The sequence below is a fragment of the Dermacentor silvarum genome, chromosome 9, assembly GCF_013339745.2.
Source record: "Dermacentor silvarum isolate Dsil-2018 chromosome 9, BIME_Dsil_1.4, whole genome shotgun sequence".
Lineage (NCBI taxonomy): Eukaryota > Metazoa > Arthropoda > Arachnida > Ixodida > Ixodidae > Dermacentor > Dermacentor silvarum.
The window spans coordinates 37,176,244-37,199,218 of record NC_051162.1 but is presented as its reverse complement, the minus strand read 5'-3'; the positions used below and the strand labels follow the sequence as shown (position 1 = coordinate 37,199,218).

Below are 22,975 nucleotides of genomic sequence, written 5' to 3'. Positions count from 1 at the left end.
GCAGTATGCAGATTTACCACCAGGCACTTTTATGCCTTTCTGTTGCATGTCAGACATGAACACAAAAACAAGGCCCCACTAGTGTGTACGAGGTGCAATAGGCGGCTTCCCAATATGACCCTTTACAAGTCTCACGTTGAGAGTACGTGCCCTTTAATTAATAGCAATAAGGGCGCAGAAATTGCCAACAGTAGTGGAACAGACTCTTGTAATCCACCAGTGACTGACAGTGATTTAGAAAGCACTTCTGCCTCTACGCCACATTTCGATGTGTGTAATGATACAGAGGCCACTGAAAGTCCAGTAAGTATGTCCATTCTTTCGAAACTTTCTTGTTTGGCGAGACAGCTTGAAGCGCAACATCGCTGTACAAAGGCAGCAGTAGACATGGTTGTTGCTAGGGTTGGTGACATTTTGGCCACAGCTGGGGCTCCAGTTGCTGTGTCTACAGTACACAGTGACAGGGCAAGAAAGGCATTATATGCTTCTCAAGGCATATATGTTCCAGCTGAGGAAGTTGAACTGCCTTCTAGCCAAAAGGCCTACTTTGTACCACTGAAGAGTATGCTGGAGAACTTGTTGAAGCATCCAGGCTTCCTAGAATTTTTCAAGTCGTCGCTCAGCACTTCAACTAGTGATCTGCTAAGAGATTTTACTGATGGGACACGTTTTCAGACACACCCACTTGCAAGGTCACATCAGAAAAACACCATTGTTATGACCTTGTACTGTGATGACATAGAATTGGCCAATCCTATTGGAATGAAAAGAAGCCTGAGAGGAAAGCTTACTGTTTTTTATATTTCATTCGTGAATGTGCCGCTATCATTGCGGTCAAAAGTCAGCAACATATTTTTGCTTGCAGTAGGAAATTCAAGTGACCTGAAGTCACTAAACACAAAGGCTTTAGGTGCTACAGGACTTCATTTCTACACTAAAGGCGTTGCAAACTGGGTGTAGTTTGAAGACTGCACATGGTGAGGAGCTGTTCTTTGGTTTTTTGCTGGCATATATTGGGGATTCTTTGGCTTGTCACAACATTGCAGGTTTTAAAGAAAGCTTCAGCAAAAACGTACGATTTGCCTGCCGTACCTGCATGGTTCCAACTGTGGACTTCCATAAATTTCATCACGAAATACACTGCCCTCTCAGAACAGAATCGCAGTACAAGGGGCACTTGTTGGAACTGCAACAGGCACCTTTGAAAAAAGTGCGCCTTGAATTATCAGCAAAATATGGCATTAAGTCTAGCTCTGTCCTTGCAGAAATCCCTCATTTCTCACTGCTATCAGACCTGCTCTATGATCCTATGCACATCTTGTTGGAAGGAGTTGTTCCTCTAGAATTGGCATTGTTTAGCAAATTTATTGTGAAAGGGGCAGCATGGATGAGCTTAAGTCAGTTGAACAAAGCCTTGACTGAATTCAACTTTCACAGACTTGTAAGCAAGAGTGATTATCCAAGATTCTTTGAAGCTGACTTTAGCTTTCCATCCTCGGCAAGCTCCAGTTTGGTCCTCTTGCTACATTTTCTTTTAATAGTTAAGGACTTCTTGCCAGAAGGTAATTTACAGGAGGCGCATTGTGAGTGCTTTGTGCTGCTTTGTGTCATTACGCAGTTGATTGTTTCACCAGTCATGTCTCCAGATACACTCGGTGAACTGGACTGCCTAGTAGCTCGCCACAGTGAGCTGTTTGTTAGGCTGTATGGCCCTGATGCATTCCGACCTAAGCATCATATGCTTGTGCACATTGTCACACAGATAAAGCGCTTTGGTCCTTCCCACCATCACTGGACCATGAGATTTGAAGGTAAAAATGCACTCCCAAAGTCCAAAAAATTTTTTAATTTTAAGAATATTCCGAAATCTGTAGCTGAGTTTTTTCAAATGAAAATGTCCAGTGATCTGTGGGTGGGCCCAGGGCTGCCAAACTTGAATTATACGCACAGCAATACTGCATCAGAAATTGGTGTGCCTGTGTGCTTGACGTCTGCTTTTGTGCAATGTGGGCTTGAGCCCCATGATGTTGGCCGTACTGCGATGTCTGTATCATCTGCCTGTGTCTCTAATGTGATCATCTCTCTGTCTGATGTAGTAGTGTTTGCAGAAAATGATGAGCCAATGTTCGGTCAGGTAGACACTATTGTACATTGGAAAGACAAGGTCTTCCTCACTCTGCATTTGCTTGTCAAGGTTAGGTATTCAAAAGAAGTAAATGCATTTGTTCTCATGACAACACCACATATGTGCGTAATTCGGCCCGAATCTCTTTTTTATCCTTGGCCACTGTTCACCTACCCAAAAGGTGATGTTTTGTATTGTATCTCAAAATGTCTTTTTAAATCACCCTTGGCATAAAGTGCATTGTTTTCAGTTAAGGTAAGCTGAATTAACTTTGTATAAATTCATGTTGTATGTTTTACCTGCGTAGCTTTCTCCTCTTCTCATGAAATGCTTGAATTTCTAGATTAGAAATGCAATATATTTGCATATTACACGATGTGCCTCTTTGTAACTTGTTTTAATATTTTTCGTAATAAATATTTGCTTCTCAGGAATTGTATCGTTGGCTACTGGAGAACTTACCAAAGTTTTCTGAGGCTGTACAGCCAATTCTACTCGGCAAGCTCGTTCCAGAAAGTGTCCACAAAAAGCTGTGTTGCATGCTGCGCACAGAAATTACTGTTTTCCTGGAGTAAGTCAACTTTCTTTTACCATTATGCTAAACATGCTGATCCTTTTTATATGCACCTTCGAGGCGACCTGGACATTGCCATAGAAAAGCAGTAAAAATCCCTGATAGCATAGGGGTCATTCCACGCGAAACGTCCCAGCCCAAAAACCGAGCATCGTTGATTTTCTAGAAAAAAATTGAGCTGGATGGATATTGTGTGAATAAGGTTTAACCAAAGTATTTTGGTCGACAAAATTTTTTGATCACGTGAGGGCTATTTGAAGTTTCCGCAAAGAAGCAATAGTTGGTTGGAGGAAAATTTTTTTTATTCAAGTCTGAAACTAGGCGTAATAACAAAGGTTATTTTAGAGCATTCTAGGGGCATCCTTCTTTCATATAATGTGATAACTGAATGCTTTTTTAAATTTATCGCGTTTATTTGGCTCAGTAAAGAAGCAAGAAATGTTGCGTTTTCAGAATTTTTTTTTGCATGAACTGCGCAAATTTTTCAACTACCATATTTTTTCTTCCGTTTCGCATGTTGCTATAGTGTATGCTACAAGTAATTTGAAATTCTTAAGGCATATTTTTTTTAGAAAAACACCTCCAAAGTTGGCAAAAAGTGGATTTTTTGCGAGATTCATGCCTTAAGGCCCTCCAGATAAAAATGTCAAATCGCTCAATCTGCGCACCGGCCTCTTAGCTCGTGATTTAGAAATTTATATTCGAGTAAATTTTGTTTGAAGCGAGAAAAAAAATTTTGAAGTGAACAACCAATATCACCAGTAGGCATTGCGTACGTGCCGCCGCTCCCCTCGTCGTCTACTCGTCCGCTGCGCGTCGCCGTCTGCCGCCCAGCAGACGGTGGCTAGTATATGGGGGGATTATTTTTAAGATTTATGGAATTTTAAAAAAAATCGCCTGCAGCAGAGATAATTCTAGTCTTTGAGCTTGATTGTTCAGGGGCGGACAGTACTTGCACGAGAAATTGAAACGCATATAGAACTAATTAACTAACAACTGCTAATTAACTTCCTAATTAATTACTTTATGGCGCATATTGCAATTTACGAATTGTAGCCGCCGAGTTTGAAAGACTTGGAAATAATTTCCGGGATGACACCAATTTTGAGATATTATTTCCTAAAGTGTGGAACGAAATAGGTGGGCGGTTACTTCTGTGCTTCAGTGCATAGATGAGCATTTTGTTAAATAGATCACATTTTCGTCCGAAAGTCGAAGCATGGATTGCCATAGTAAATTAGTGGACAGCTATAGGACTTAAGGATAGTAGTTTATCGGTCGTATAAACTTGTAAACATAGGCATACCAAGTAAATTAACAAGCATGGTGCCACGCATGCATAAGCATCTCACTCGATGACTGCTAAAAACGCTGCTGTCAGAACGCTGGGGTGAGGCAGCGCGGCGCAGCAGCGAGCGAATTGACTTTCGTGCTGGCACTCCCATCAACGCGAACTAAGCTGCGAAAACACAGCGCAGGGCGGACGCTGTCCCCGACGCAGATCTCTTTCATTATACAAGCCGCCGGAGTAGAACACCCCCCCCCCCCCTTCCTACTTCCCACGTTCCCCCCCTCCCTACTCGCTGGGCGAGTAGGGAGGACAGGAGCCTTCTACTCCGGGCGGCACGAAGGTCAATTTGCTCGCTGTTGCAGCCGCGCTGCCTCACCCCAATGTTTTGACAGCGAGTTTCCGCGGTCATAGAGTGAGATGTGTTCATGTTTGCTTGTGCACACGCGACACGATGCTTGTTAATTTACTTAGTATGCCTATGTTTACAAGTTTATACGGCCGATAAAACTACTATCCTTACGTCCTATCATCATCGTCATCATCAGCCTATATTTATGTCCACCGCAGGACGATGAGACTCCCTGCGATCTCCAATTACCCCTGTGTTGCGCTAGCTTATTCCAACTTGCGCCTGCAAATTTCCTATTTTCCTATAGCTGTCCAATAATTTGATATGGAAATCGATGGTTCGACTTTCGGGCGAAACTGCGATTTATTTAACACAATGCTCATCTATGCATTGAAGCACAAAAGTAACCACCCACCTATTTCGTCCCACACTTAAGGAAATAATATCTCAAAGTTAGTGTCATCCTGGAAATTAATTTCAAGTGGATGCGTCTTTCAAGCTCGGCGGCTACAATTCGTAAATTGCAATATGCGCCGTAAAGTTATTATTTAGGAAGTTTATTAGCAGTTGTTTGTTAATTAGTTCAATATGCGTTTCAATTTCTCGTGCAAGTACTGTCCGCCTCTGAACAATCCAGCTCAAGTAGTAGAATTATATCCGCTAAAGGCGATTTTTAAAAATTCCATAAACCTTAAAAATGATCCCCCCATAATCTAGCCGCCATCTGCAGGGCGGGAGACGGCGACGCGCAGCGGAGAACGAGCAGACGACGAGGGGAGCTATGGCACGTACGCAATGACTATGGTGATATTGGTTGTTGACTTCAAAAATTTTTTCTCGCTTCAAACAAAATTTACTCGAATAATAATTTCTAAATCACGAGCTAAGAGGTCGGTGCGCAGATTAAGCTATCTGACATATTTTTATCTGGTGGGCCTTAAGGCTTAAATGTGGTATGAGTCTCGCAAAAAATCCACTTTTTGCCAACTTTGGAGGTGTTTTTATAAGAAAATGTACGCCTTAAGAATTTCAAATTATTTTGAGCATACACTATAACGACATGCAAAAAGGAAGAAATAATATTGTAGTTTAAAATTTGCGAAGTTTATGTGAAACAAAATTCTGAAAACGCAACATTTCTTGCTTTTTTACTGAGCCAAATAAACGCGATAAATTTTAAAACGCATTCAGTTATTACATTATATGAAAGAAGGATGCCCCTAGAATGCTCTAAAACAACCTTTGTTATTACACCTTGTTTCAGAGTTGAATAAAAAAAATTTACCTCCAACCAACTATTGCGTCTTTGCGGAAACTTCAAATAGCGCTCACGTGATCAAAAAATTTTTGTGGACCAAAATAGTTTGGTGAAACCTTATTCACACAATAGCCATCTAGCCCAATTTTTTTCAAGAAAATCAACGATGGTCAGTTTTTGGGCTGGGACGTTTCGCGTGGAATGACCCATAGACATACAGTAGAACCTCGTTGATACGATGGTACGATTTCCCGGCACCAACGTTTAGCACATTGCCGAACTGCGATCGCATACGTTTTTCCGGGCGCTAGATCCCATATGCAACCAAGTAAATGCGCGAGGCGCGCCATCGCGACAACAGTAGCAGTCCGCCGCGGCAGCTTCACCACAATTATTACCCGCCAAGCTCACGTGAAAATGCCGGCACGCACTCAATTTTATTCCGTTACCAGCAAATCTCCCGGGTCGTCGCACGCCGCATTCACAGCTATGGCCGCCAAGCCTATTGCGATAAGTGTCTTCACTTATTTGTTCACAGCGCGTGGTGTCGTTGAACCGTACTTCACGCTTTTAGTAGGCGATAACCCAAACGTGCTGCCATTCCTTGCTGTAGACTACTATCGTACATTATGATTTCCGGCCAACAGATCCCATGTAAACAAGGTAATGTGCGAGGCGTGCGCGATCGAGAACAGTAACCGACAGTAGCCGCCCGCCGCATCACCATCTCCGCAACACTCGCCCGCCCGTCTCATGTCATAACGCCGTCGCGCGCACTCACTTTCTTATTCAGGGAACAGCAAACCTCCTCCAAGGTCGCCGCACGCCGCATTCACAGCTGTCGCCGTCAACCCTATTGCAGTAAGCATCTTCACCACAGCGCGTGGGGCGTAGTGACGCTGTAAGCGCATTGCACAGTTTTAGTAAGTGATAATAAAACGAAACGTGCCGGCGTTTCCTCCTGTGACAGCATTACGCTTCGCTCCGGCAGCATCCGGCGTCACCCACAAGCTCGGTTTGCCGTCGCCGCCTTGAAAACACTATGCAATCAGAAAACAAGAAAATGCGTCTCGTCCCGCCAGATCACCACCAGGTCGACGCGTCGGTGTCTGGTGCGTCGTGCCACAGCGATTTGCGCGACGCTGTGGCTTACGTAATGTCGACTACCAGTTGAGTCTCAAAGTTTTTACTTACTTCGAATCGTACGTTTTCCTGGTTAGTACGTTTTTCTCGCATTCTTTTTTTTTACCCAAACCATAGCCTCCTATATACTTCCTGCGCCCATGTAATCACTCCGGGATGATGATGATAAGTGGTTCGTGAGGGAAAGGGAAAGGTTGGCGCTATCTTCTGCAGCCCTTGAGGGAGCACGGCTCAGCGCCAATGGGAGCGCCGTTCAGCCTCCTTGCCTGACCTCCTCGCAGGTCGCCCGCTAGAGGCGCTGCTACCCCAGAATGGTTCGCTAGCCGCCGTGCATGGTTAAAGGCGGAAAAAATTGCGTGTGCGCGTCGCCATTAGTGTCAAATCGAGACAATATCCATTTTCTTCGCCTGCCGACAGTTCGCAGGTTTGCTGAGATATAATCTTCCAGCAGCAGTCCACGGATGGGGAAAGAAACTTGCCTTCTGCCTTCGATTGACGCGGTGAGCTGCGGCAGGGTATTGAAGGACTGTGGCTGTGGTGGCACTGTCGGTGCCGCATTGAGAACGTCTAGCAGCAACGCAAATGATAGCCTTCTGGCCGAAAAGAAGACATCGTGGTCACGAGTGAGTTGTGCTACTTTAAGTGGTTTAATAGGGCGCTTTGCGAGTTGATACCCAGTGGTATGGTGTATTGTTTGGACCTGGGTGCACCTCGTACAGTAAGAGAAAGGTCCCGGGCATCTCATTTCATGAAATTCCGAGCGATGAAGAACTTCGAGAGAAGTGGCTCAAAGTTGCAATGCGTCAAGCATGGAATGCGTCAGATACTTGCTGAGAGAGATGCACGTTCGATTTGTTCTGACTAGAAAGCTCTCGTACGTCTGACGCCATTGAATCTTTTTTTGGGTGGCTGAGGAGGTCAGCTGGAAGCAACGACCAGACAGACGTACGAGCAGTTTTGTGCGGAATAGAAAAGTCTCTGAAGACAAACATTGCGTCAAGATCGAAAAACAGTAACGTGATGGACACGGAAGATAGCACATGCTCGTCGCTACGCCGGCAACCGAGTGTAGGCTCTACTCCAGAACCATCCGAAGAATTTCCCAAAGAGGCGATAGCAGCGCTGTTCAACCACATTACCTGGCACAAAGAAATGATTCGTTCACCAGAATGTACAGCACTAGCGATGGTTGGCAGATACCTGTGGAGAGCTGTTAATGAGCGGGTGTCTTGCAAAGAATGCCTAAGTTTGTTGACAAAGCCCAAGTCCTCGGCGCCGTCACATTCTCTGATCAGGCTCCAAGACAGAAGCCGTCTGTTATATCCGTCAGACGAACTCGTAGTTGTGCTGAAGTCTTTGCACAAGTAGGTTGAAGTAGTCTCACTAAGCGAAGAAATGTTAAGCAGCCGCTAAGGGAGACTGCCGTGAATGCGGCTCAAGTTCTGCGAGAGTGTAAACTATTGCATTGTTCAGTGCCGGAGCATCACGACAAGCTGTTTGAGATCATGCAAACAATATTCTTCCGCCCTCTATTCACTAATTTTGCGCTGAAGATAACGGGCAAGAACGACATCTCAAAAGTTTTTTCACAGAAGCCAGCTGTCCCGAAAGCTCCACAATTTTTAAATCCAAATGATGGCAATAAAAGTGTTGTGCAGTTATTAGAGCCCACATTGTTTTTTTCCACACTGACATAGAAAACATATGTAATAATAAGCAGAAGGAAAATGAAGCTTCATAGTAGTACAGATGAAAGCTGTGGTTTTCCTTTTATACTTTTTTTTTTCGGAAGAAGCAATTCGCGGCGGCCTGTACGCGTCTGTGTCGGCGTTAAACGCCCGCAGATGTTGTAAAACAATAGAATTGGCACTGGTAAAAAAAATAACGTGATACATAGTTATGCTACAGCGCACGCCGCGGTAGAGCGTCCTGTATTTCTATCCTGGGGTAGCACCGCCAACTGGCAGTGAGTGACGCAACTAGGTGCGACGACCGCTTCTCTGCGTTCTCGGCGCCGATGGGCAGGCATGAAGTATATAGGAGGCTATGCCCAAACGTATGAACGATGTTCTACTTCATAAGGAAAGGCAAACACAATTGCAAATGAACTATGAAAGTTCACATATTTGTCACATGCGTGAAGTTGTAATGGCACCCTATGACTTACTCCAATGAGAGATATAACAGTATAACATCACATTTTCGATTAATTTAAATGTAAAATAACTACATCTTGAGACATGTGCCTGATAACAGGTGCATTGATTCTTTTACAACACTTTTGACGAAGGATCTGTATAAGCATGATGGTGCTCTTCTTATTCTAGTGAATATGATCTAATCACCAGTGGGAACAAAGCGCAGCGCCGCTGGCAATACAAGGCGCTAGGAGATGCGCTTGCGGCAAAATATCCGCTACTTCTGTGGGACGGGCCAAAGCCTGGTAGCCGCCAATCTAATAGAATCGGCCATGTCTACGTAAGTGAAACGATTTGAAATATACATCCTTGAGCAAACGTATACGGACCCCAGGGTCGCCGAAAAAAAAGAATTTCTTCGTAATTAACACGCATAAACAGGAACTCACGAGTGCACTAGGAAATTTGTAGTGCCAAGTTTGGACGGCAGTCTTTAATTTCAAGTTTCATTCATAGACAGAGGAGAAAATGAGTTTTATTGCACAATCCCTGGTTTGTATACTTTAGCTCACGGGTGTACCTGATGGAACTACAACAGCAGCTAAGCTTACATTGCAGGGTTCACGAATGCCTGAATAACTGTTCAACCCTAAGGACTTTGCAATAATTAACAATGGTAGAACAAGAAATGTGTCTGGAGTCTGCGATTGGTTAAGTGGGCTTGTCTTCATCAAGGTAGCAACTGCTTTTCTTGGCCAAATTTTATGGTTCAATCTCATTCATGCACATGGAGAGTACAAAGGGTTAATAGAGAACTGTGAAGGAAGTAGAAACACTCAAAAATGTGGATGTTAGAGGTAGTTAGGAAAATGGTGCGGCTGTGCTGCTGATGTTTTCAAGAAAAGTTATAAAGAGTGGAAATTTATCTTCGTCAAGCAGGAATCTGACATTGCCTGTTTACATGATAAGGTACTTAGCTGTTTTTGACACTCTTACGATGAAGAACTGGCAGCATAACCCCTGTTCTTTCACGAACACTAGACACATAGATTTTTTAACATTTCTAACTACCTCACAATATTCTATGCACCTGCTTTTCCTCTTCATTGTCGGTGGAGGAGGGAGTTATAAAATGTTGCCAAGAAAAGTGCTTGCCACTCTTATGAAGACAAGTGCACGTGCCAAAATGCCAACTCCAGAGACATCTCCTGTTTCTTCACTGTTGATCATTTTATAAGTCTCCATTTTCCTATGAACCTCGGCTTTGTTAAAACATTTCAAATGTTTCACTATATGGGACTTTATCATGATGCAGTATTAAAGCTGCAAACGAAAAAGTCTTCGTTTGTGCTATAAAACATTTGCCTACTGCAATCGGGTTCAAACACTGCTATAAGCATTTCAATGCTGGACCAGTTATGAATATTCACTCTAATAAAGAGTCACTAGTGTGATGAAAATATTGCGAAAACAGACACAAAGTATGCTCAACCTTGTGAGCGTTGCTGCCTAATTGTGAATTACCAACTTTGCCCAGCTGTCTGTCCATTGCAACGTCTATTGTACCTTTTATGAGTATCAATGAGTTCGTACATTGTCAGTGAATACTATGTAGGTCTTCTACTGTTACTTGTCTCTGCATTCTACACCAGCAGGCTGCTGGAGTGGTATGTCCCGTTGATTGATTGTTAGAAGATTGAGGTGTTATTCACTGATTGCTGTATCATCACAAGCAGAAATTAAGCTTGCTTCTTCAACAATGTTATATCATCAATATATAGTTTTCAGTGACAAATTTTGAGAATAAGTTTACTGAATAGTAAAAAAATGTCATTAAATCAATATGCATATAAATAAACAATATCTTTATTAGTTACAGAGTGCTATATTACGACTCGCACAAAAAGAATGCAGCCTTACAATTTGTGTATCACTGATCGATTGCTGTTCTAACTGCAGAGTCAATTTATAAGAAGACTGTCAGTGGCAAGAAAAGTACGAAAACACAGGGAGAGAAAGGTCGCACCCGTTCCTTCTATGCGTCCTGCAGCAGTTACAAAGGAGACAGCCTTTGCAGAGCTCCAGGTATGCTTGACCACTTTGTTACATCATGTAGTTCTCATGAATGTGTGGCATGTGTGAATCTGCATTTCCTGCCTTATATGGGGCTTTGATTGATAAGAAGTACAGACATTGTGTTGATACAAACTGTCTGTGGCTTTCAGTTATTACGGTCGGCCAACATCAACAGCACAACGCTGGATCTGGGAAGAATGAGAAGCCTCCTGGAAGTGACTTATGAAGACCGCAGCAAGGAACATGAAGTACATGCTGCCTCAGTATTTCCTAATTGAAGAAATTGTAAGTTCATAATATTTGGCACTCGTTCATAAGTTTTAACTCAGTCGTGTTATTTTAACTAGGACTTGCTGAATATGATCTTTTTTTTACTTGAGTGTCACTGTGTATTATCAGCTGCTGAATGTAGGTGTCATCACTAAGATGATGTAATTGAGTACAGTAAGCTCCTTATAAAGTCTTCAAGAGGCAAGGAAAGTCTGCTTAGGAATTGGAAAGTTGTGCTTAACATTTTTTAATACACCCCATGTCAAGTCCACACAAATAATCTTTTACAGACTCATATGTAAGGCATGCAGAAAAATGAAGTCACAAAAACAAAGCTACACTAAGTTTACAACTTCCAAGCCATATTTTCGTCTTTTTCTCCTGTTCTTTAGCACTGCAATGTTGTCAAAACTTGTCAAAAAACTCAAATGATTTATCTGGCAGCAGCACTTTTTCATTCGACACATGATGCAAACAGGTGAACATGACTGCTTCTGCACTTTCATATTTTCTGTAACAAGTAACGCGGACCAATAGGTATGATTAAGCAATTTGGGTGAAAGATACTTATTATGTATCCTCTGTGACGCTCCAGGCAAGCTACTGTACACTAAGCCATAATTAAGAACCTGTGCTTTGCTTAATGTGGCCTTACTGTAATTATTGTTAGAAGTTTTAGGATTCGATTTATCTTATGACTATTCTTTTCTAGCTCTGCATTGAAGTGGAGCTTCGTTTTGCATCCAAGGTTGGGGGTCTCGAAAATAAGCTGAAAGCAGTTGTTGAAGTGTTTTCTCAGTAAGAGCAGCGGACGTGTTCGTTGCTGGACATCAGCAAGCACTTGCAAGGCAGCTTTGGCTACACATTGATCAATGAGGTATGTGAAAAAATTTGTTGTACACTCTTTTCCCCATTTTCCAATTTATTGGTGATGGGAACGGAGGAGCTAACGGTGATTAATATGCAAGAATGAACAATGATATGCATTCTTTTTCAATTTCAAGGCATAAAATGTGCCTTCGTGTTGCAGTCCCCCAGAAGAATATGTGCTATAAGGTTTCTTGCTTAGAGCTAGCCCCCACTGTATGACTGTTAGTCTCAGTGCTACAAATAATGAAGCCGTCAATTGCACTATAACTTATGTACACTTAAAATGAAAGTTAGTATTAGCTGCACAGGTTCAAACATATCTATAACCTATATTACGGTTAGTTTGATGCATGAAAATTCAGATTGAATGACGGTCAACTTACGCAAAGCCTGCAGGAGTGTTCTTAATATCCTGTAGTGATATTTCAATTGTAGATAGTTCAGCAAACAAACTCGAAATTATTATTGTACTGATTGTGTTTTGTAAAATAACATTTCATTGCTTGTTCTTCAAATATGCTTGCTATAGTCAGTGCTAAAAGTGAGCCAGTTCTAATTACTCCTTCATGTAGAATGGTTGAGCTCTTCGGGGTTGAGGGCCGCTCTGCGGCACTGCACTTTTTTGATAAACTCTACTTTGTTGGTTCACTTTGTACTTTGCTCATTAAGTGTTTGATAGGCAAATGTTTATAGGCTGTAACTGTCTTTGTAGGTTCCACTGTCCAGTGGTGATGTCCAGATTGCAGCTCCCCACATCTACACATGCGTCGAGCATACGTGTGTTTATGCTGGCAGCAGGCAAGAAATAATCTGGGTCTCGAATGGCAGCCTAGAGCTAGCTGCAATTTATTGTATTTTAACCTACTACATCAAGAACCTGGATTATCCTTATGCATTTGCGCCATTCCTGGCACTGATGCAGATACTGGTGCTTCCCAGCAACGTTGTGCCTAGAGGGCTCATAAATAACAGATTGAAGTGTTTATTTGGCCTTTTGAAGAAAAGGAATGTGATTTGAATCAAAGCCTAGTTGACAATTTTTGCTTTCCATTCATCTTCACTTGTTGCCGTGAGGTGGTGTACATACATATCATTTCTGCATTACATTTGTATGCCTTTGTATACCTGTTTAATACTGAGGTAATGTATCCATTCACGCAGGTGGTACTTAGTGTTATGCACAAGCATTTTATTTATCTGCTCAAAATTCTTAAAATTAGTGCTACTTGAATTATGGTGACCTTAGTTTATCATTGAGGTATTCTAACTGGTAGCCTCTAGATAGAGAGTAATTGTGTTGTATTATGCATACAGAATCCAACTTACCTTTTTCATTATTTATTTTAAATGGGTAGTGCATTGAAGAAGTTGGAATCCCATCCTTGGCATTGTTAGCTAGACAGTGAAACGTGTCTTGTAGTAGTTTAAGAAACATCTTTTCATCTTTGTGGTGTCGCCAGGATCTCAACTGAAAAGGCACTATGCTGTAAGCATCACCGCTTCCAGCCTTTTGTCACGTGGCCCTACAAGCCAGTACTTTGCACGTGTCCTGATTTTTCTCATGTTTGTTGCTTTTTCTCATGTTTGTAAGAGAAATCAGTTGTCTTTTTATGCCAGTGGTGGCGAATGCTAACACCAAGAAAACGAAAACACCATCATAAAGATGCTAAGCTGACCCTGAGAGCAAAGAAAACGTGACAAACAAGCTGTACATGTTGCCACATTGTCATAAGCACCGTTTTTCTTTGTGTTGAAGACGAAGTGATTGTGTAGCTAGTACAAGAACTCATTTGAATTTTCACTGTCTGGACAATGATGTCTATGATGGGATTTTAATTGCGCGAAACACTAGCTATTGTAAATTATTAAAAGATAATTTAGGATAGCTTTTACTGATGTGCATAATTGTGCTATATACTCCTTGTCTAGAGGCTGCAAATATAAACACTGAGATGAACTATTGTGAACAATATTTATGTTACCCAAGATTTGAAACTTTCAGTGCAGCCAAAATAAAAGGTGCCCTGTTATGTGTCTCATGGGCTTCTGTGATCCTGATACATTATCTCAGTAAAACACAGGGAAAAGATTTACATCATGCTTCTTGACGTAGACGATAGCCTGTTTTTTAACAAGAACATCAGGGTGCTTCAAGGTTCAACTTTGAGAATGAATACTTGTGGAGCCAGCAATAGAAATGCATATAACTTGACAGTTTGATAAAACTCAACAGCCTTGATTTTGTATTTACAGTATGAGCATTTAAATACCTACAAATGTTAGCCAGTGAGTTTATATTGAGCTTATCTTTATTTAAAGCAGCACGTGATATTTGTGGTGGAGTATGTGGTGTTCTTCCAAGTGCCGAAAGTGAAGTGTTATGATGTTACTAGTTTACATGGCTACACAATAGTCTGTTTGAAATGTGTATCGGGTATACTTGCTAAGATTTTAGTATTAGTGCACATGTATGCAAGCATTGCTTCTACTTGCATGAACATGTATTACCTATAATGTCAACATCTGTTCTTATTTTTATTCTTGCTCGGAGCCTGAAAGCCTGCTTTTTCTCTTAATGTCGATTTCCTAATAACACTGACTTGGAAGCACTGTACATATCTCTATGGTATAGTCTTCTTTTTTATAAAACATTGCCCATTGTCAAACATTTGTAATCGTATAGTTTAGAATATGCTATGTTGCACTTGGAGTGTCCTTGGAGCCATATTATTAATGTACACCAGGAGGTGCAACAGTATTCGTGTAGCATTCAAGGGTGATATACAAACAACTATCTCGTTCTTATTGTAGTAGTGCCTGTAATGTCGTTGTGCAGTTCAAGTTTTCCTTGTTTTGTTGTTTTCTAACCACAGTGCAAATTTATATATACAGCTAAGAGCGTTTCACTGATGTCATGTATGGCTTATAGTGTGATATGATGCCAGTGTTACTACTTTTGAGAGATGCTTATTGCTCATACGCACAGAGAAAGTGGTTCCTCCAGTGCTTACATGGACATGTATATACCTTTAATTTCAACATGTGTTTTTAATGTTATCTTTGTTTAGTTGTACGCTGAAAGGCTTGATTTTTATCTTGCTACCAATTAACATTTATATTGGCTTGGAAGCTTTACAAGTCTCATTAGGTCGAGTCTTCTTTTTTAGGTGCCACCTATAGCCAAAACTTTGTATATTTCTGGCGTTTACTACGTTGCATTGGGAACATTTTTACTATCCTACTCTGAAAGTGCACAGGATACGCAAACCTTTTTTTCTGTATTCTCCAAGGTGTATCTGAACACATGTCCAATTCATGTTGTCGTGTCTGCAATCTCATATACTTAGCCTTTGCCTTGTTTTCTTGCTTCCTGACTGCAGTACAAATTTTTACATGACAGTTAACACGGATTTAATGATGATATGTATGGCTCAAACACTGTGATATGATGCAAGTGACTTCCTGTGATATGATGCAAGTGATACTATTTTTTTGAAGTCTCAAATCTAGTCTTGTCCCAGCAAGGCCTGCTGTATTTGTGGTGTATCTACTAATTTGCATTTTCAAATAAAAATATTGCATTCCAAATAAGTTTACACTATCTGTGGAAGTGTCAGTTTCTACTTGAATGATTTATACAAGCTAAGTGTGCCTCCTGCTCAGGCCTTCATATTGTGTTTTGAACTGTATTGCTCGGAACATTACCGTTACACATGTGCTCAAATGTTGAGTAATGCACTTATCTCATGGTGATGTTCATTTCGTTAGAAATCCTGCAAGGGATACTAGTAGCTGTAGCTCTTTGCTGGCTGAAAGACAAGGATTATAAGTGATTGAAAGAGAAGCAATCTTTTTATATGCCATTCAGCTGAGCGCTTCTTTGCAGGAAATTTCATATGTGCCCTACTCTTTGCTCCACCGAGCCGGGGGTGGCCTAGCAACGGGGACGCATCACTTCATGGGTTTTGTTCCAGAAGGGCCCACTCCTCACATAGGCCACCCAGCCAGCTGTCGCCAAATAACAGAGGTGCATCTCTTTCCTTGTGTTGAGCGTCTTTGTTCGGTGTGTTCCAGAAAAGCCCGCCACTCTGCGCATGCTCCACCCAGCCAGGTGTCGCCTAGCAACAGAGGTGCGTCTCTTCCTTCTTTCGCCCTTCTTTCTGCTTGCGCGTCTTCTTTCTTACGCGCTTCTTTCTGCGGCTGTATTACGCAGCCGACAGTCCTGCTCGAAGAAATGCGAGCCCTCGCGGAGGACGCCACTCGGCCAGTTATTTACGGACGCTGTCTTTAGGTGCGCTTGCTCTTCGAAAAAGTTCATGTGTCCACTTCGTGCGGTTTCCACGGCAAATGGTTCCCCTGTCTCTCTCTCAGCCAATAAGCAAAAAAAATGGAAAGAGAGAAAAATGACATTGCGTTTTTCAGGCCATAACATCGCTTCAACCACAAGGATATGTAGTCATAAAATGCCACCTATCCCTCAAAATTCACAACAAAGGTGAGTGTGGGAGCCATAGAAATTTTTTTAGTTTCAAATGGTGTCGTGACACATTCGTATTCTTTTGAGGTACAATTGCGTAGCTGTTAAGCAATAAATTAGGGAAATTTTTGCCTTGCCCACCAACAACGCCAAGTGTTCACACCCTTGGCTCGCGCTGTTGCTGTTTTTATCCTGCTTCACGTGCATTTACGTTTACTGTGTGGATTATTCCTAAGGTGTCATTTAACATGCGAAAATTTAAAAAAAATAATATTAGGGTTCTCTTTCTAAGAGATCATTCAGCATGCAAAAAATTAAAAAAGAAAATCAGTCGGCTGATAATCATTATTAATGTTCGCATGCTAAATGATACCTTAGGAACAATCTATCTAGTTTACATAAATGCATGTGCAGGAGGAGAAAAACGGCAACAGCGCGAGCCAAGGGTCTGAACACTTGACGTTCGTGGGCAAGGCAAACATTTCCCTCATTCATTGCTTAACAGCTACGCAATCGTACCCCAAAAGAATACAAATGTGTCACGACACCATTCGAAAGTAAAGATATTTCAATGGCTCCCACACTCACCTTTGTTGTGCATTTTGAAGGGTAGGTGGTATTTTATGACTACATATCCTTCCGGTTGAAGCGATGTTATGGCGTGTGTGAGCTCTAAGTTGCCTGAAAAACGCAATGTCATCTTTTTCTCTTTCCATTTTTTTACCTATTGGCTGAGAGAGAGACAGGGAAACCATTTGCCGTGGAAACCGCACGAGGTGGACACATGAACTTTTTCGAAGAGCAAGCGCACGTAAAGAGAGCGTCCGTAAAAAACTGGCCGAGTGGCGTCCTCCGCGAGGGCTCGCATTTCTTCGAGCAGGACTGTAGGCTGCCTAATACGGCCGCAGAAAGAAGCGCGTAAGAAAGAAGAGGCGCAAGCAGAAAGAAGCGCGATAGAAGGAAGAGACGCAACTCTGTTGCTAGGCGACACCTGGCTGGGAGGAGCATGCACAGAGCGGCGGGCTTTTCTGGAACACACCGAAGAAAGAAGCGCAAAAGAAGGAGGCGACGCGTCTCTGTTGCTAGGCGACCTGGCTCTATGGAGCATGCGCAGCGCGGTGCCCATCTGGGGCCTCCTGCAAGCCGCTTTGTGTAAACATTTTAATGAACTCAACGGGTATACTGTAGAATGTAACCTCTATTTTTAAGCAAAGGCCCTCAATGCTGTATGCCTATACCAAAGGTTAAAGGGCTCGAGGTTATTGTAACCTCTAGTTTAGGCGATGCCTGGTTACCTTTAATACAAGTTAATTTTGTAAAAGTTACTGTTTAACTTATAAATTAAAGGTGCACAAATTTGTGAGAATATACCCCTTTAATAAAGGTTACCGTGCTAAGAATGTACTCTTGCATTTTGTCGGCTAGGGCGCCAGCTTGATTTTTGCAAGTGAGCTCTAAATTTGCATACTTGCCAACTCTCCCGAATTGTCCGGGAGCCTCCCGAATTTTTCTCACATCTCCCGATTGTACGGACGTGACCTCAAATCTCCCGAAATGTGGCCGCCACTTTTTTTTTGGCCTGTAATATAAACATGCGAAAAAGCGGCGCGGAAGCAGTTCGTCACCAGCATGCACCGTGAATCGTGGTAGCGACCGCCGGCAGCACCACGAACGCGAGCAGCCGACGAACGCTGCCATATTGGATTTTCCGGATTGGCTCGTCTCAGGCTGGGTCGAGCGTTTTTAGCAATCATATGACCGTGAGTGGGCTAGGCTTCAGTTGACTTTGTCAGGTTGTCGAGTGAAGTGCGAATGCCGAACTACTCTTTTTTTCCCTGAGTTCAGTTGTAACGATCGATGGCACTTTCAAAAGTCAAGAATAAGTACACTTGCAAGTATTTCTGAGATCATACAGGACTGAGGTTTTGTGCTGTGTCACTTCGCGGAATCGTGACAAGTATGGACTCTGTACCACGCGCGCCGTTTCGCACGGCGGCAACATTTCTTTTTTTTTTGGGGGGGGGGGAGGTGAAAACTTTTTTGACCCCCCCCCCCCCCCTCACGCGGCGGTCTCCCAAATTTTCATGTTGCGAGGTTGGCAGGTATGAATTTGCCGAACAGAACTCGGTGATCTCCTAACAGTAGGTCACTGAGATATTCACGACTGATTTTCCCTTATAAGCTTTGCCAGTGTGCTAGCTGGAATACTAAGCAAGGAGTAAATGACATCGCAGATATTCGGGTAAAATAAGGTATTTTGAAATAACTGTTGCTTTGTGTTGAAAGCTCTTCTGGGACATACGAGGAACTTTTTAAGAAAAGGAGCACTCAGCAACTGCGCTGTGTAACCAGAAATAAATCACGCATTTCTTGGTCTCGTGTTTTGCTATGGGCCTGATAAAAGCTATTAAACACAAGCGGTCGTCGCTATTGACAACAGCGTCACCGCATACTGCCGACATCAGCTACTGCAGGAAGTATAAAAACATTTTAGAGGAGTAAACACACCAGAAAGTGAAAAAAGGACGCTGTATCTTGGAAAGGCAACACCTGCTAAACAAATATGCGTGCACTCCAGGGTACACGAGCTCAAGCTCTAAGGACTTGTCTCGGTCTTCCGAACTGTGCGTCTACAGCCGCAACGATCGCCATAGCGTGCGATCACTCAATATCAACATACACCGGCACCGACGTTTTGAGGACGCATATGTGACACGTTTCCAGACTGCCTTCAACCATTTTGTTTCTTTAGCTTCAGAAAAGCCACACACAACTTTCAGTCATATTGCCAATCGTACCTCCTCGCCATTGATGTACATGCCTACAGTGCTACCGTACTCAGGTTCATTTTATGTAGAGCTGAAGTACGCCTCACCATGAACGCCTCACACCGACGGCTCTGTCCCGCCTACAAGCTCAGCTGAAGCGGCGGTGATTCCAGCAAGATCGTTCAAAATAAAGCTAAAAACTTCACATCTAACATCATTGACAGCTGCTGAGCAGGTAGCCATCCGTGCTGCTCTTCATTTCATTCAGGAGGAGCCACTCCATCCATAGTCAGTCTTCTATGAATCAAGGGCAGCCCTCCAAAGTTTACTCGCCACACTGCATCACGGATCACATGGTCAGATCGTTGCAGAGTTCGGACAAGTCCCTCGTCGAGTAGTGGGTGAAATACATAAATGATATTTCGATAATTGCCTTGTCACTGTGGCATACATTGAAATCGTCAAGTGGAGGCAGATACCCGATCTGCTCACCAAGGCGTCAACCACGTTGTATTCCGGCTTCAAAAGCCGACACAGCGATAAAACTATGCATGCTTGCTAGTCACTTAGCATTGGATTCATGAAATTCATCCGACCTTATCAGCACATACCGTGGACCCTAATTTACAGCTTTGTATTCCGTGCGACCTCTGATGGCATGACTTCACCCTTCTAGCAGTACCATTTTTTAGCAGTACCAATTTCAATTCAGTACTCCATTAAGATGGGAATGGCAATAGCCCCCTTTATGACTTCGGCGGTTGCAGCAATAGTATCGCACACTTTATTTGCAATTGATCTCGCTTAAACCCGCAAGAAACACCGCTTTCAAGCATGCTAGACCAGCTGGACAAGCCCCGACTCATTGTAAGTAACATTCTTGGAAATTCGCCTACACGAACATCTGCGCAAGCCGCTCTAAAGGCTTTCCTGCGTTATTTCGGAGAAATCGGACTCTATATGTAAGGTATGCACAATGCATGCTCTTTCGAACACATGCTCTGGCTGTGCGCAGCCCTAGAACACTCTACACTTGCCACCAAGGAATGGTGGGAGGAATTCCTCCGAAGCGACAAGCACCACATCTAGCTCCAGGCAGTCTAGAGGGGCCACGAATCGCAACAGGACTTCGCCTCCCGGTGCCATCGTGGGCGGAGCCACCGACTTGACCTGAGGGAGCCTTCAGCTCGCCCAGGCCACAGTTTCTCAGGAACAAATAAAGTTCTTATCGCCATCACCGGACTGTGTGAAAAGGTGTGACCATGCACTGTCGGATGCTGACTATTGGTGGAAAGTTGACGCTATGTACGACTATGTGAAGCCTTCGCGGAATGTGTGACTGCGCCCACAGAAAGTCTTCTGTAATAATGCGATTACTACACATTGCCTGCTTCACCCGTTCTGAGCCTATCTATCTATCTATCTATCTATCTATCTATCTATCTATCTATCTATCTATCTATCTATCTATCTATCTATCTATCTATCTATCTATCTATCTATCTATCCTATTACACCAATGAAGTAACCAAAGTTGTCTACCATCTTGGGCAACTAAGTGAAACAGGTGGTCGTGATTCTTCGTGGTGGTTCCGTCACAGTTATTCCACCTTCGTCATCTGACTTTCGTGATGCCATCGTTGTCACGCCTTCTACGCCAACCCAGTGACCGAAGCTGTCTAATAGCTTGGGCCTCGATGCATCAGGTCAAGGTCGTCATACAGCCGTGGGCGCTGCATCGTCAATTCCAGTTTTGTAATCCGACTCTTATCATGCCATCATCGTCATACATTTCGTCGTGCATCCCTTGTCATACCGTCGTCGTGATGTCGCGGTCGATCTTTCCATCTTCGTCACTCCCGCATCATCATCTGCTTTTTGTCATGCCATATTTGTCACGCCTTCTACGCCAACCCAGTGGACCATGTTGTCCAATAGCTTGGGCCACTATATCTTGGCCACTAGCTTGCGGTCATGATATAGCCGTGGTCTTTGCATCTTTGACATTCCAGATTTGCCTTGCGAGTATCGTCATGCCGTCCTCACCACGTCGCCGTCGTCATACATTCGTCATGCAGGATCCTTGTCACACTTTCGTCATCACACTGTTTTCGTACCATCGTCGTCATACTGTTGCCGTCATTCGTTTTTTTGTCATACTGTCGGTGTGATGCCATCGTGGTCATTTAGTTCCATTTCAACTTGGTCATGCGGCTCCTGTCATGCCGTCGTCATTACGATGTCGTTTTACCGTAGGTATGACTTCAGAAATGTGATTCTGTCGTCATTATGCTATTTTCATAACATATTCCCCATCGCTTTATGGACGTTAATTCTGTAGCGTTAGCTACACTGGCCTAGCCAAGCCCGTTTCGCGCGGCACATCAAGAGCCGTGCTGCGCATGCGCAAGGATCAGTGATGTCACACGGCTTGCGCACCGGAGCCACTGGAGCCGGCACCTCTCGCGCACTCCGCCGCCGCCGCGCGCGACTCACCGCCGCCGGTCTGCGCATTCCAGAGGAGTGACGTCGTAGCCGTGGTAGACGCACTGGCGCCGGCGCGCGCTCGCTGTGCAGTCGCCGTCTGACACTGCGCTGGAGCCGCTGCGCTTCTGACTGGCGTTTGCCAGTGTGGTATAGCCATGGAGAAGGAGAGCGCAAATGCTGCTCAACAGCGCAGAAGAACGGAGAAGCTTGACTCATAAGAATAATCTTATCTTAAGAATAATCTTAATAATAAGCTAAGAATAATCAGCTGAACCTTTGCTAACGCTACGTATATCCTGGCATAGCCGAGCTAAGCCACTGCAACTTTTTTCTTCCTCATTCCATCGTAATCATGCAGTAATCATTCAATTGTTAATATTGCATTCTTGTCATGCCCACGCCATCATTGCATCGTTTTCAGTCAGTCGCCGTCACACTTCCATTCTCATACACGCGTAGGCACGCAGTGGTGATCGTGCCGTCATTGTTACCAACTTTGTCCTTCCATCGACATCATTCCATCATTGCTACATTGTCGGTATTGGCCATCTCGACAAGCGAATTTCATAGATAAAGTGTACCGATATCAGAGAAAATGTAAACTGAATTTAGGCGAAGCAGCGGATGTCCCGCAATAACCGCTACAGATTTGAAATAAACGTGACTTTAGCATACAATATGTCGCTTCATTGCATGAATGCAAATCTATTTCCCATCTACAGTCATCGCGAGATGGCATTTGTCATTCTGTTCAATTAAGGGAAGCTTTCTTGCCGAGTTCCAGGAAATGTTTCGTGCGTATCTGGCCTCGTAAGCGAAATACCACGGACGCTTGCTTCGACAAGGGTATAGAGAACATTTTCTCGCAAACAAGCCAGCGCTTTGAGACGCTTGGCACGTTTTGATACGTAGTTGCAATAAAGGAGACTGACCGATCAGAAACACCACGAGTGTGACATGACACGATAAATCACCAATGAAAATTTTACCTAATAGTACAGGTAATCTCTACTGCTTGTAAATACATGGCATGTAAATAGAGGCATTGCGTAATGAAGGCGTACAATCAGCATATGTGAATATCTTGGCCAATATCTACAAGGATTCCACAGCAACCTTGGTTGTCCACAAGAAAAGAATAAAGTTAAC

The 22,975-nt window shown here is 43.3% G+C and overlaps 1 pseudogene; it reads left to right on the top strand.

The window, feature by feature from the left end:
- Positions 1-387: 387 nt before the first annotated feature.
- LOC119463537 (uncharacterized) lies at positions 388-20,428 on the top strand (annotated as a pseudogene).
- The last annotated feature ends 2,547 nt before the right edge of the window (positions 20,429-22,975 follow it).